The 9,523-nt window shown below is 49.7% G+C and overlaps 1 long non-coding RNA gene across 1 annotated transcript; it reads left to right on the top strand.

Moving 5' to 3' along the window:
• Positions 1–3,158: 3,158 nt before the first annotated feature.
• On the top strand, positions 3,159–4,014 carry LOC144729369 (uncharacterized). The gene is made up of 2 exons (XR_013587697.1): positions 3,159–3,481; positions 3,625–4,014. It is a non-coding gene; the product is annotated as an uncharacterized LOC144729369 (long non-coding RNA).
• The last annotated feature ends 5,509 nt before the right edge of the window (positions 4,015–9,523 follow it).

Below are 9,523 nucleotides of genomic sequence, written 5' to 3'. Positions count from 1 at the left end.
TACAGTCTGTTAAGGCTATACGGGGGATCTTCATCTTTATCTTTGTGGTGCTGTGGGGAGCGGTAGTGTAGCGGTTAGCGCGCTGTGCTATGAACCCGGCGACACGGGTTCGATTCCCGCTCACGGCCAACACCAGTGACGATTATCTGAGCCGGTCCCGGGCCTCGCCTAGGTCGACTCAGCCTCAAATGAGTACCTGGTGCGGTGTGTAAACATTGCCACTAGGGAGATAAAGGCGGTCGGGCGTGGTGCTGGCCACCCACTCCCTCGTATGCCGTTCTTTGCCTTCATAGGTGCTCGCTAACAGCACTTGCCCCAACAGCCTCTTACAGGCTATACGGGAGATCTTTTTCTTTTTATACTGTACCGTATTCGATTGTGGGGAGCGGTGGTGTAGCGGTTAGCGCTACGCTGCGCTACGAACCCGGCGACCCGAGTTACGATTCCCGCTCACGGTCACCAACACCGGTGACGATTATCTGATCTGGTCCTGGGCCTCCCCTAAGGTCGACTCAGCCTCAAATGAGAACCCGGTGCGTCGTGTAAACATCGCTACTGGGGAGACAAAAGTAGCCAGGAGTGGTGCTGGCCACCCAACCCCTCGTGTGCCGTGCCGGACGTTATAGGTGGTCTCTGACAGCACTTTCCCCAACCGTTTGTTAAGGCTATACGGAGGCCCTTTGTCTTTGTCTCCGCTGGTGAACGCGACTCCCCCCAACTGTACAAATAACAATCTGCGCAGTCAGGCGAAAGGGGAAGATCGCGCTAACTAGAAGCTAATGTTTGCATTCTGCTTGGGGCATTTTGCAGCGTTGAAAACGCGAGACTGTCATTGGGTAAGGAGGCAGCGGCGGGCGAGCAGACGGGTAAGCGAATGGATGGGTGAACGGGTGGGTCTACCGGTGGGGTGGGTGAACTGGTGGATGGGTGAACGGGTCGGTCTACCGGTGGGGTGGGTGAACTGGTGGATGGGTGAACGGGTCGGTCTACCGGTGGGTGGGTGAACTGGTGGATGGGTGAAAGGGTGGGAGTGCGAACGGGTGGGTGGGTGGATGGGTGAACGGGTGGGTGGGTGAGTGGGTGAACGGGAGGGTGGATGGGTGGGCGGATGGGCGGGTGGGTGAACGGGAGGGTGGGCGACTCGAGGAAGGAACGGCAGGGCGGGTGACTTGGGGGGGGGGGGGGAGTGAAGAAGTAAAGGGAAAAAAGTAAACCTTTGTGTGCTTTAGAAAATTATAACAATTACGCGCTGCCAATTACTTACGAGCGCATTTCAGCAGCATATTAAAAACTGCGACATAGCCTCCGCTACAGCTGGTTCCTGCATTCCCGTCTGCTCGAAACTATTACGGTGGCACTCAGCATCTGATAGTCATCCTTTGTTCACATTAGCATTGCAATTTATAAGCGTTACATATATACAGTATAAAACACACACGCACATATATATACAATTGCACGGATAAACGGTCCCTCGTTTTGACAGACGCGTGGGGTGTCGTGGCGAGGTTGAAGTCTGGGTGTCTGTTTCTCTTGCCCACCAGCCATCCGTGCTGCCAGCGCGATGTGGACACGTGACAATTCATACAAATCTCCAGATGCGGCAAACGTCGAGTAAAACGAATTGCATCATCGAAGAAGCCCTTCTCGGTTACGCCATGCATCGCCACACTGGACAATGCGTGTTGGTTCAACAAAGGCGGGGGGAGAGGGGGGAGGGGCGCTGGACCATTTCTCGTCAATTTATTTTCGGTTAACACGTGGCGCCTGTCTGCCACAAATATGCCACCCACAGCGCCATCACATCATTAAACACCCCCCCAAAAAAAAATCACAAATCTAACATCACTTGCCACTGATGATAGCCGTTGCTGGGTATCGAACTCTTGCTGCCGAATGCATAGCACGGCAAGCTCCGATTAGCAGGGTTGGCGACATACGTTGCAAAAAAAGACACGCTGTCCACCGCACCACCCATATACACATATTCTTGGTCGTACACTTGAACGAGCCTTGTTAACAAACTGCTGGGGCGAGTGCTGTTAGCGAGCACCTATTAAAAGGCCGGCATGGCACACGAGGCGTTTGTGGCCAACACTAAACTCGCACGCTTTTGTCTCCCGAATGGCAACGTTAACACACCGCACCAGCCACTTATTTGAGGCTGAGCCGACCTAGGGAAAGCCCAAGACCGGTTGGCTACGTACGGTGCGAAAGAAGTTCAACATACATAATGGTGTTGGCCATGAGCGGGGATCGAACTTGTCTCGCCGAGATCGTAGCGCAGTGCGCTAACCGCTGCACCACCGCTCCCCCAACAAACAAACACATATCTCCCTAAAGCCTTAACGGACTTTTGGGGTAAGTGCTGCACACTCGTGCACACATATAAATATATACACACACACGCATACAATGTGTTTCTGCTTCACCGCTCACACACAGTATAACGAAACATTTTATTATTATTCTCCAAGCTGCGAGGATCAATTTCACCATTTTGGTAAAACCTGGATTCTGTGAGCAGCTTTGGTTAAAAAAAAAACCCGTTACATTTTCTCCCTCCTGGTTGGTTGAGAGCGAGAAGAAATATCGGTTTCATCAACGTGTCCGTCCGTCCGTCCTCTCGCAGCGGAACGCGCGAGGGCACCCCAAAAGATTGCCAGCACAAAACAATTACCCATCGTACAGACATTCGGGAGAGAAAAAAAAAATCTTAAAAATTGATGACCAAATTTATCTGACCGGGTCGAAATAAATAAAAACTCCAAACAGAAAAGTGAATTTGACCCCCCGCCGCCACCGCCGCCGCCACCGCCGCCGCCCTCCCAAATCACCAAAAATAAAATCTCAGTTTTATTTATTCGGCCGTGAGTCTGTGATGCACGGGACAATTTCCTGGGGCCCCGAGTCGGCACAAAAGGCGCGAATCATCAAAGATGACTTTCGCTTTGATGGCGAGTGCCACGAAATGGATGCTGCTTCGCTTGTGTTCCCAATTCACCGCCCACCGCACAATCAATCGCCATATTCATTTACAAGGCGAGGGGGCGGTGGTGGTGGAGAGGAGGCGGCTGAACAGTGGAGGACATTGATCGTAGGGACAGGAGAGCTCCTGTAGGCTGCCAACTTGTAGGCCAGCCACACCGAGAGGGCGCGCACACACACACACGCAGAGAGCGGCAACATCCCCATGTTGTTTACGGTAACGTTGCTGTTGTTGTTTATCGGGTTAGGATTGAGTAACGTGTAAATGCGTCGTGCACCCAAACTCCTCCACCCGACAGACAATCAGTAAGGTCCGTCACGTGAATGTAACGTGTTCACTGTGTTAACGCTTCAGCGTCGCCGGGTGTACGTGTGTGTGTGTGTTGAGAGAAAGGCCACAACATTTTACCTTTGGAGATAACGACGTTTCGTTGGTGACCACAACAAACCAGCATCATCGTCGTCGGCGGCATCAGCAGGCGATTTGCCAGAAGTATGAAAATGTCTTCCTGTTTTCGGTCTGAAATGCTGTCCGGGAATATAACCCCCCCCCACCCCCCCCCCAAAAAAGAAACGTTGTCATTAATATCCGTCTCCGTGTTAAAACTAACAAAGCCTTGCCTTGCTCCCCTCTAGAACTACGCCTACGTCTCCGTTGCAGCTCCGACTTCACCGCACGGCTCAATCCGCTCATCGCGGGGTGACCGGACACCCGCGAGCGCCGCCGGAGAAAGTCAACACAAAAGCAACACAAAGTCAGCACATAAAGTGTAACACAAATCAACACAAAACCAACACACAGAGTATAACACAAAGTCAACACAAAATCAACACAACGTAAACACAAAACCAACACACAAAGGCAACACAAAACCAACACACAATCCCAACACACAAAGTCAACACACAAAGTCAACACAAAATCAACACAAAGTCAACACAAAATCAACACACAATGTCAACATAAAGTCAACACAAAATCAACACACAAAGTCAACACAAAATCAACACAAAGTCGACACAAAACCAACACACAAAGGCAACACAAATCAACACAAAGTCAACACAAATTCAACACAAAATCAACACACTAAGTCAACACAAATTCATCACACAAAGTCAACACAAAGTCAAGGACGCGCCTACGTTGTGTGCGTCGCTCGCCCAAAGTTATCCAGCAATTGGAAGTAATCTCTAGTAATAGGATTACTCAGGAAGTGAAAACATGTCTACGGTAGTAGTTATTTAATTCCATATATTCTTAAACGACCAATTGATGGACCCCCCCCCAACACCATAATTATTGATAATTACGTTTTAGTTATCGGCTGAGTAAAACTCCATTGTGGTGAAGATTCAACACTATTATTTGTGCTGCCACTTAGCTGTCCGTGAATAAACTGGGATCTAATCCAAAAGTGAGTTTGACGGTCTTAAACCTAACTTGCACACACACAAAAAAATCCATCAATTAATTTGGCAAACTTCCACCACTTTGTTTCCAGCGACATACAGTACCAGTGTTTGAGTGCGACCTTTTACGCGACCGTTTTTAAGGTCGCGCTCAGTACACACAGAGGGGCTCGCCACAAATGAACCACGATACCTTGCCGATCTCGTCAGGGGACATAAACCATCAATCCAACTCCGCTCATCCTCGCAGCAACGGCGTTTGTCTGGCCATCGAACAAATTCGGCCACCGCATCGCGCGCTTTCGGATGCGCTTCTGCGGCCGTCTGGAACGCTCTTCCTTTCGATGTTAGGAAGCCACTGGAGCTATGCACGTTCATATCTAGATTGAAAACTAATTTTTTTAGAACTGATTGTTGTCCTGCCCCCGCACCTCCATTTAGCACGGTTGGCTACGTACGGTGCGAAAGACGTTCAACATTCATGTCCATTCAACATATATCCTCGTCTGTTTAAATGTTACTAGAATAGTCACCCCTTATATCCGTTTAATGACTCTGCAACTTAATCTGTGATTGTGCTATAATTATTCAGTCCAACAATACATCTGACCGAGCCGACTTGCGCTTTATGAATGTATAATTCAACATCGATGTTTGTTGGTGCAATATTTGTTTTTCGATTACCTCGTGCGACGGTTTTTTTTTTCTCGCATTCCTATTTTTTGTCGTTACTCTACTTAAATGTCTTTTTTTCAGTGGCACTCTTGCAAATGAGACTCCTACCCTGGTCTCACGAATTCTCACCTGGTTAAACAAATCTACTTTATTTGACGCTGCCTTCTAACAGAAGAAAAAAAAATACAATAAATATAACTAACTACATTAATCTAATCTTTGGGGTCATGGCTTTTCATAGAATTTATCCTCCGTCTCCCGTGCGGGTTATTTTTGGTCAGAAGGCCGCGTTAACCATGACAGTGGCAGCCTGGACGATGATGATGATGGTGGCAGCAGCTGTGCAGTGTTTTATTTCCGTTGCCAAAAGAAGAGCCTTTTTACACCTTCAGGATGGAGACACAGAGCGGGAGAAAGGAGTGTTTATTTGTTTTTGCTCGGGGATTTCCGGAGGTGAGAGGGTTGTGGGATTCTCGCCTCCCGTGCTATTGCATCGTCCTTCAGATGAACATGAATCGAGACGAGTCTTCTGCTCACCCACCCACCCAGCAAAACAACAACAATCATTGCAAATGGCTTCAATTCCTCCGCTCCCGGAGGTCTCTCGGGTTGAGGGGAATTTTTTTTTTACTTTCTCCCTCATGGTTTTCAACAAATGGCTCACTCGATCAGTGGGACCGCTGCCAGCGGCCACCGTGGTACCAACGGCAGATGGGTTTTTAGTTTCTTGTCAAAATCAAAAGTACTCCTGCACACTGTACCCCGAACAAAATCCGCGGACAAATTCCCATGGCGAGCAGCTTGAGGAAAGTATTGCTCGCCAACGAAGGAATCCTCCCGCGCCATTCATAAATAATAATCAACAGCGACCTCACCGTGCCCTCAAAGGCGGCGGAGTACCTGAAGAAACCCCCACGCACTGCCAGGGAGATTGCCGCTCAGCACAACACGCTGTTACAGACGCGTCCGGATAGTCACCTTACTTGCTGCGCTGCCCTCAAGTGGCCACCGTGGAACTCTTGCGGACTCCACCTCCTCGAGTTGGTGCCGTTGCGTCGTTTCGCGAATACGTCGTCGATTCGCGAATGCCGATAGCCGGTGTTCCGTCGTCGCAACCCCGACATTTGCGTCGCCGACGGCATCGGCCGTCGCTTCTCGGCCTCGACCACCGTTAACCCTGCGGATCGCTTCGATTTACGCCGCTTCGATATTCGTCGTCGCGCCCTTCGCGAACGCATCCCCGACGTAAAAGCGGGGTACTGCCCCACGCGAATGATGGTGTTTGCATGACCCTATTACAATGAATGTGCCAGCTCTGTGGTGATGTGGCAGGAAATTTTACGGAGGTGACGGCGTCGTGATCAGCATCACCACCGTCGCCATCACCGCCGCCGCCACCACCGTCATCATCGTCAATCTCGTGTCGGTGTAACCTCTTGACCCCGTAAGCCACTCTACCCCCCAGCAAAGACAAATTATCCCACACGCGGAACTTCAATCATTACTGGCAGGGCCTGCAGTGGAGACTCAATCATAGTCTCACCCACTCTCACCGTCAACTCTTCTTCAGATTCAAGCTGCGCGCGCGTGTGCACGTCTCTATGTGCTACGGCGAGCATGTATGTACACGTATGTTGAACTTCTTTCGCGGCGAACGTAGCCAACGTCGTGAGAATTATTTTATTATGTTTTATTTTTATTATTTTATTACTTCCCTTCTACGTGACTTTACCGAAAGAACCAAGAAGATGTAGCCAACCATGTTAATCGGAGGTGTGGGCAGTCGGCGAGGAGCGGTAGTGTGGCGGTTAGCGCGCTGCGCTATGAGCCCAGCGACCCGAGTTCGATTCCCGCTCACGTCCAACACCGGTGATGATTATCTGACCCAGTTCTGGGCCTCCCCGAGGGCGACTCAGCCTCAACTGATTGCCTGGGGCAGTGCGTAAACATCGCCATTAGGGAGACAAAGGCTGTCGGGCGTGCTACTGCCCATCCATCCCTTCTTGTGCATGCCGGCCTTCATAGGTGCTCGCTAACAGCACCTGCCCCTACAGTCGGTTACGGGGGATCTTTGTCTTGTTGCACATATGTATACGTCTGCACGTACAATATCTGCGTGTGCATGCGTGGTCACGTAAAATGACTTACTTTGCATGAAAGGCGACATTTGTAAATAAAAGCCAGCATTTAATTTCTAATTAATCTCCAAGGAACGCAATTCCGTTATTGTTATTAATGAATTACTGCTACTCTTTGCGGCCTCATTACACGAGCCGGTTTCTTTATTTCGTTACCGCCTTTGTCGACGCTGATATTTGCCATCTTTTGCAACATTAGGCGATGATATGTTTTTCTTCTTCTTATCCCTTATACGTAGTGAACAATACATATATTGTATTCAATATCACAATCCAGCAACGCTAATTACCACGTGCGAAAAGTGTGACATTGTCATTGTACTGGAATATTTCATTTCAAAAATAAAATTGCGGGCCCATCGGTGCTGACAAGGTTTACAATTAAATTATCTGGTTCACTTGCTTCTTGTTTTATGCTACACAAAACTCAACTGATTTTTTCAGAATAAGAATATTTATTTAAACTCGAGGAACTATTAAAGCTTCATAGCTCATCGTTACAACAAACGTTACAACAAACATTCCAAAAACACGATATTATAGCGAAGTTATATGAAGGTTAAACAAATCACGAAATATAAATATACACAAATAAATCTAGACAATGTTTGATCTTACCAGGTAAAGCCCACTGAGCAATTCACTTATTTTTGAGAAGTGACCTGGCCACAACTGATAGCTCAACAAAGTGGCTTATCGGGGGGGGGGGGCAAAAGACGGGGGGCGAGGGAGGGGAGACGAGGGGCGGGGGGCGAGAAGGGGGGGGGCGAGGAGGGGGGGGTGGCGAGGAGGGGGGGGCGAGGAGGGGGGCGGCGAGGAGGGAAATGGCGAGGTGGAGGGGGATGGCAAGGAGGGAGGGGGTGGCGAAGGGGGGGGGGGGGGGCGAGGAGGGGGAGGGTGGCGAGGAGGGAGGGGGTGGCGAAGGGGGGGGGGCGAGGAGGGGGATGGCAAGGAGGGGGCGGCGGGGAGGGGGAGGCGACGGGGGGGGGGGGGCGAGAGGAGCGGGCGAGGGGGTGGATTTGAGAATCTTCATTTTTCCCATTCCCAAGTGCCGCGCCAGACGATGGACATGGAGTCGACGTCACCGTGTGCCAACCGTTGCACCACTGAGGCAGCTCCACGTATAATGGGGATGTACAGCCTGGTCCAGATGTCTTGTGACCCCCATTTAATTTACCCCAAACATGTTTTTTTTCTCTTTTAGCATGTTCATTTCTGTTTTAAATCAACGTTACGTTAAAAAATATTAAGTTTTAGAGAATTAAATGGGGTTGTCACAAGACATTTGGACCACGCTGTACAAAAATAGCAAGGTCAATATTGAAGGTCATCGTGACCAACGGGTTCCTGAGTTCGATTCACAGGCACGGTGGTAAGTGTCAATCGTAGGGGTCCTGGGTGCCCCCCTTCTCCAACCTGCACTGAACCAGCGTGGTGAAGTATGGTCAAATAACATCGGCCTGGGGAGACCGTCAATCATTAAGCTGCTTGCTTGGTCGCTTGAACGAATTTCTGCTGGATAATATTGGTCTGGAAAAGCAATAGGCTGATGGACTAAACCGTCGTTTGTATTGTGTCTATGTGTGGAGATAGAGAACGGGAGTTCTGCTCACCATGTTATTCTACCCACAATGCTCCACTGCATCTCTTCTTTCGCACCGTACGTCAGCCAACCGTGGTAATCTGAGGCAAAACAAAAACTCTCTGAGGTGGGCGTTTGAGTCTGCGTTGCGTGTGGCCTCGTTGCGTTGAAACCGAGGCACCATAGTTTAGAATGGAGCTCTCTTACTCATAACAGCTGGCCCAAAACAGCAGCATTTGTTTGCACAAGCTTGACTGCTGATGAGAGCCACGCGGTCGAAACCGCTGCCGAGTTTTGTTTTGGAGGATTTTTGTTGTTTTGTTTTTGCCAACAAACGAAACGGCGCTGTCGGACACGAGTGGAGTCGGAAGAGCCGAATAAGCCCCGTGGACTGAATGCTGTTATTTTGCTTGCACACACCAAGGAGATGAGTATAGTCGCTTGCAAATCGGTGTATAAGTCATTCGGATGCATGTTGAGATTTTTTCTACTGTACGTAGCCAACCGTGCTAGACAAAGGTGCGTGGAGTGAGGTTGGTGGCAGGGTTGATCGACCGAGAGCGAATTTTTTTGCGGGGGGAGAGAGAGAGAAGCCGGGGGAGATTCCGCGGGGAGCACAACTGTGATTTACTGGGTGACGCCACAGTGATTTGTGTTCTGTTATCGCCATCGCTTAGGCTTTAGGTAAATGGGTAACGAAGGAGGTTAAAGACGCTATCTCCAGTTC

Source organism: Lampetra planeri, chromosome 32, assembly GCF_965212315.1.
Source record: "Lampetra planeri chromosome 32, kcLamPlan1.2.h2, whole genome shotgun sequence".
NCBI lineage: Eukaryota > Metazoa > Chordata > Hyperoartia > Petromyzontiformes > Petromyzontidae > Lampetra > Lampetra planeri.
The sequence above is the reverse complement of the archived record's forward strand: the minus strand, read 5'-3'. Positions and strand labels throughout refer to the sequence as shown.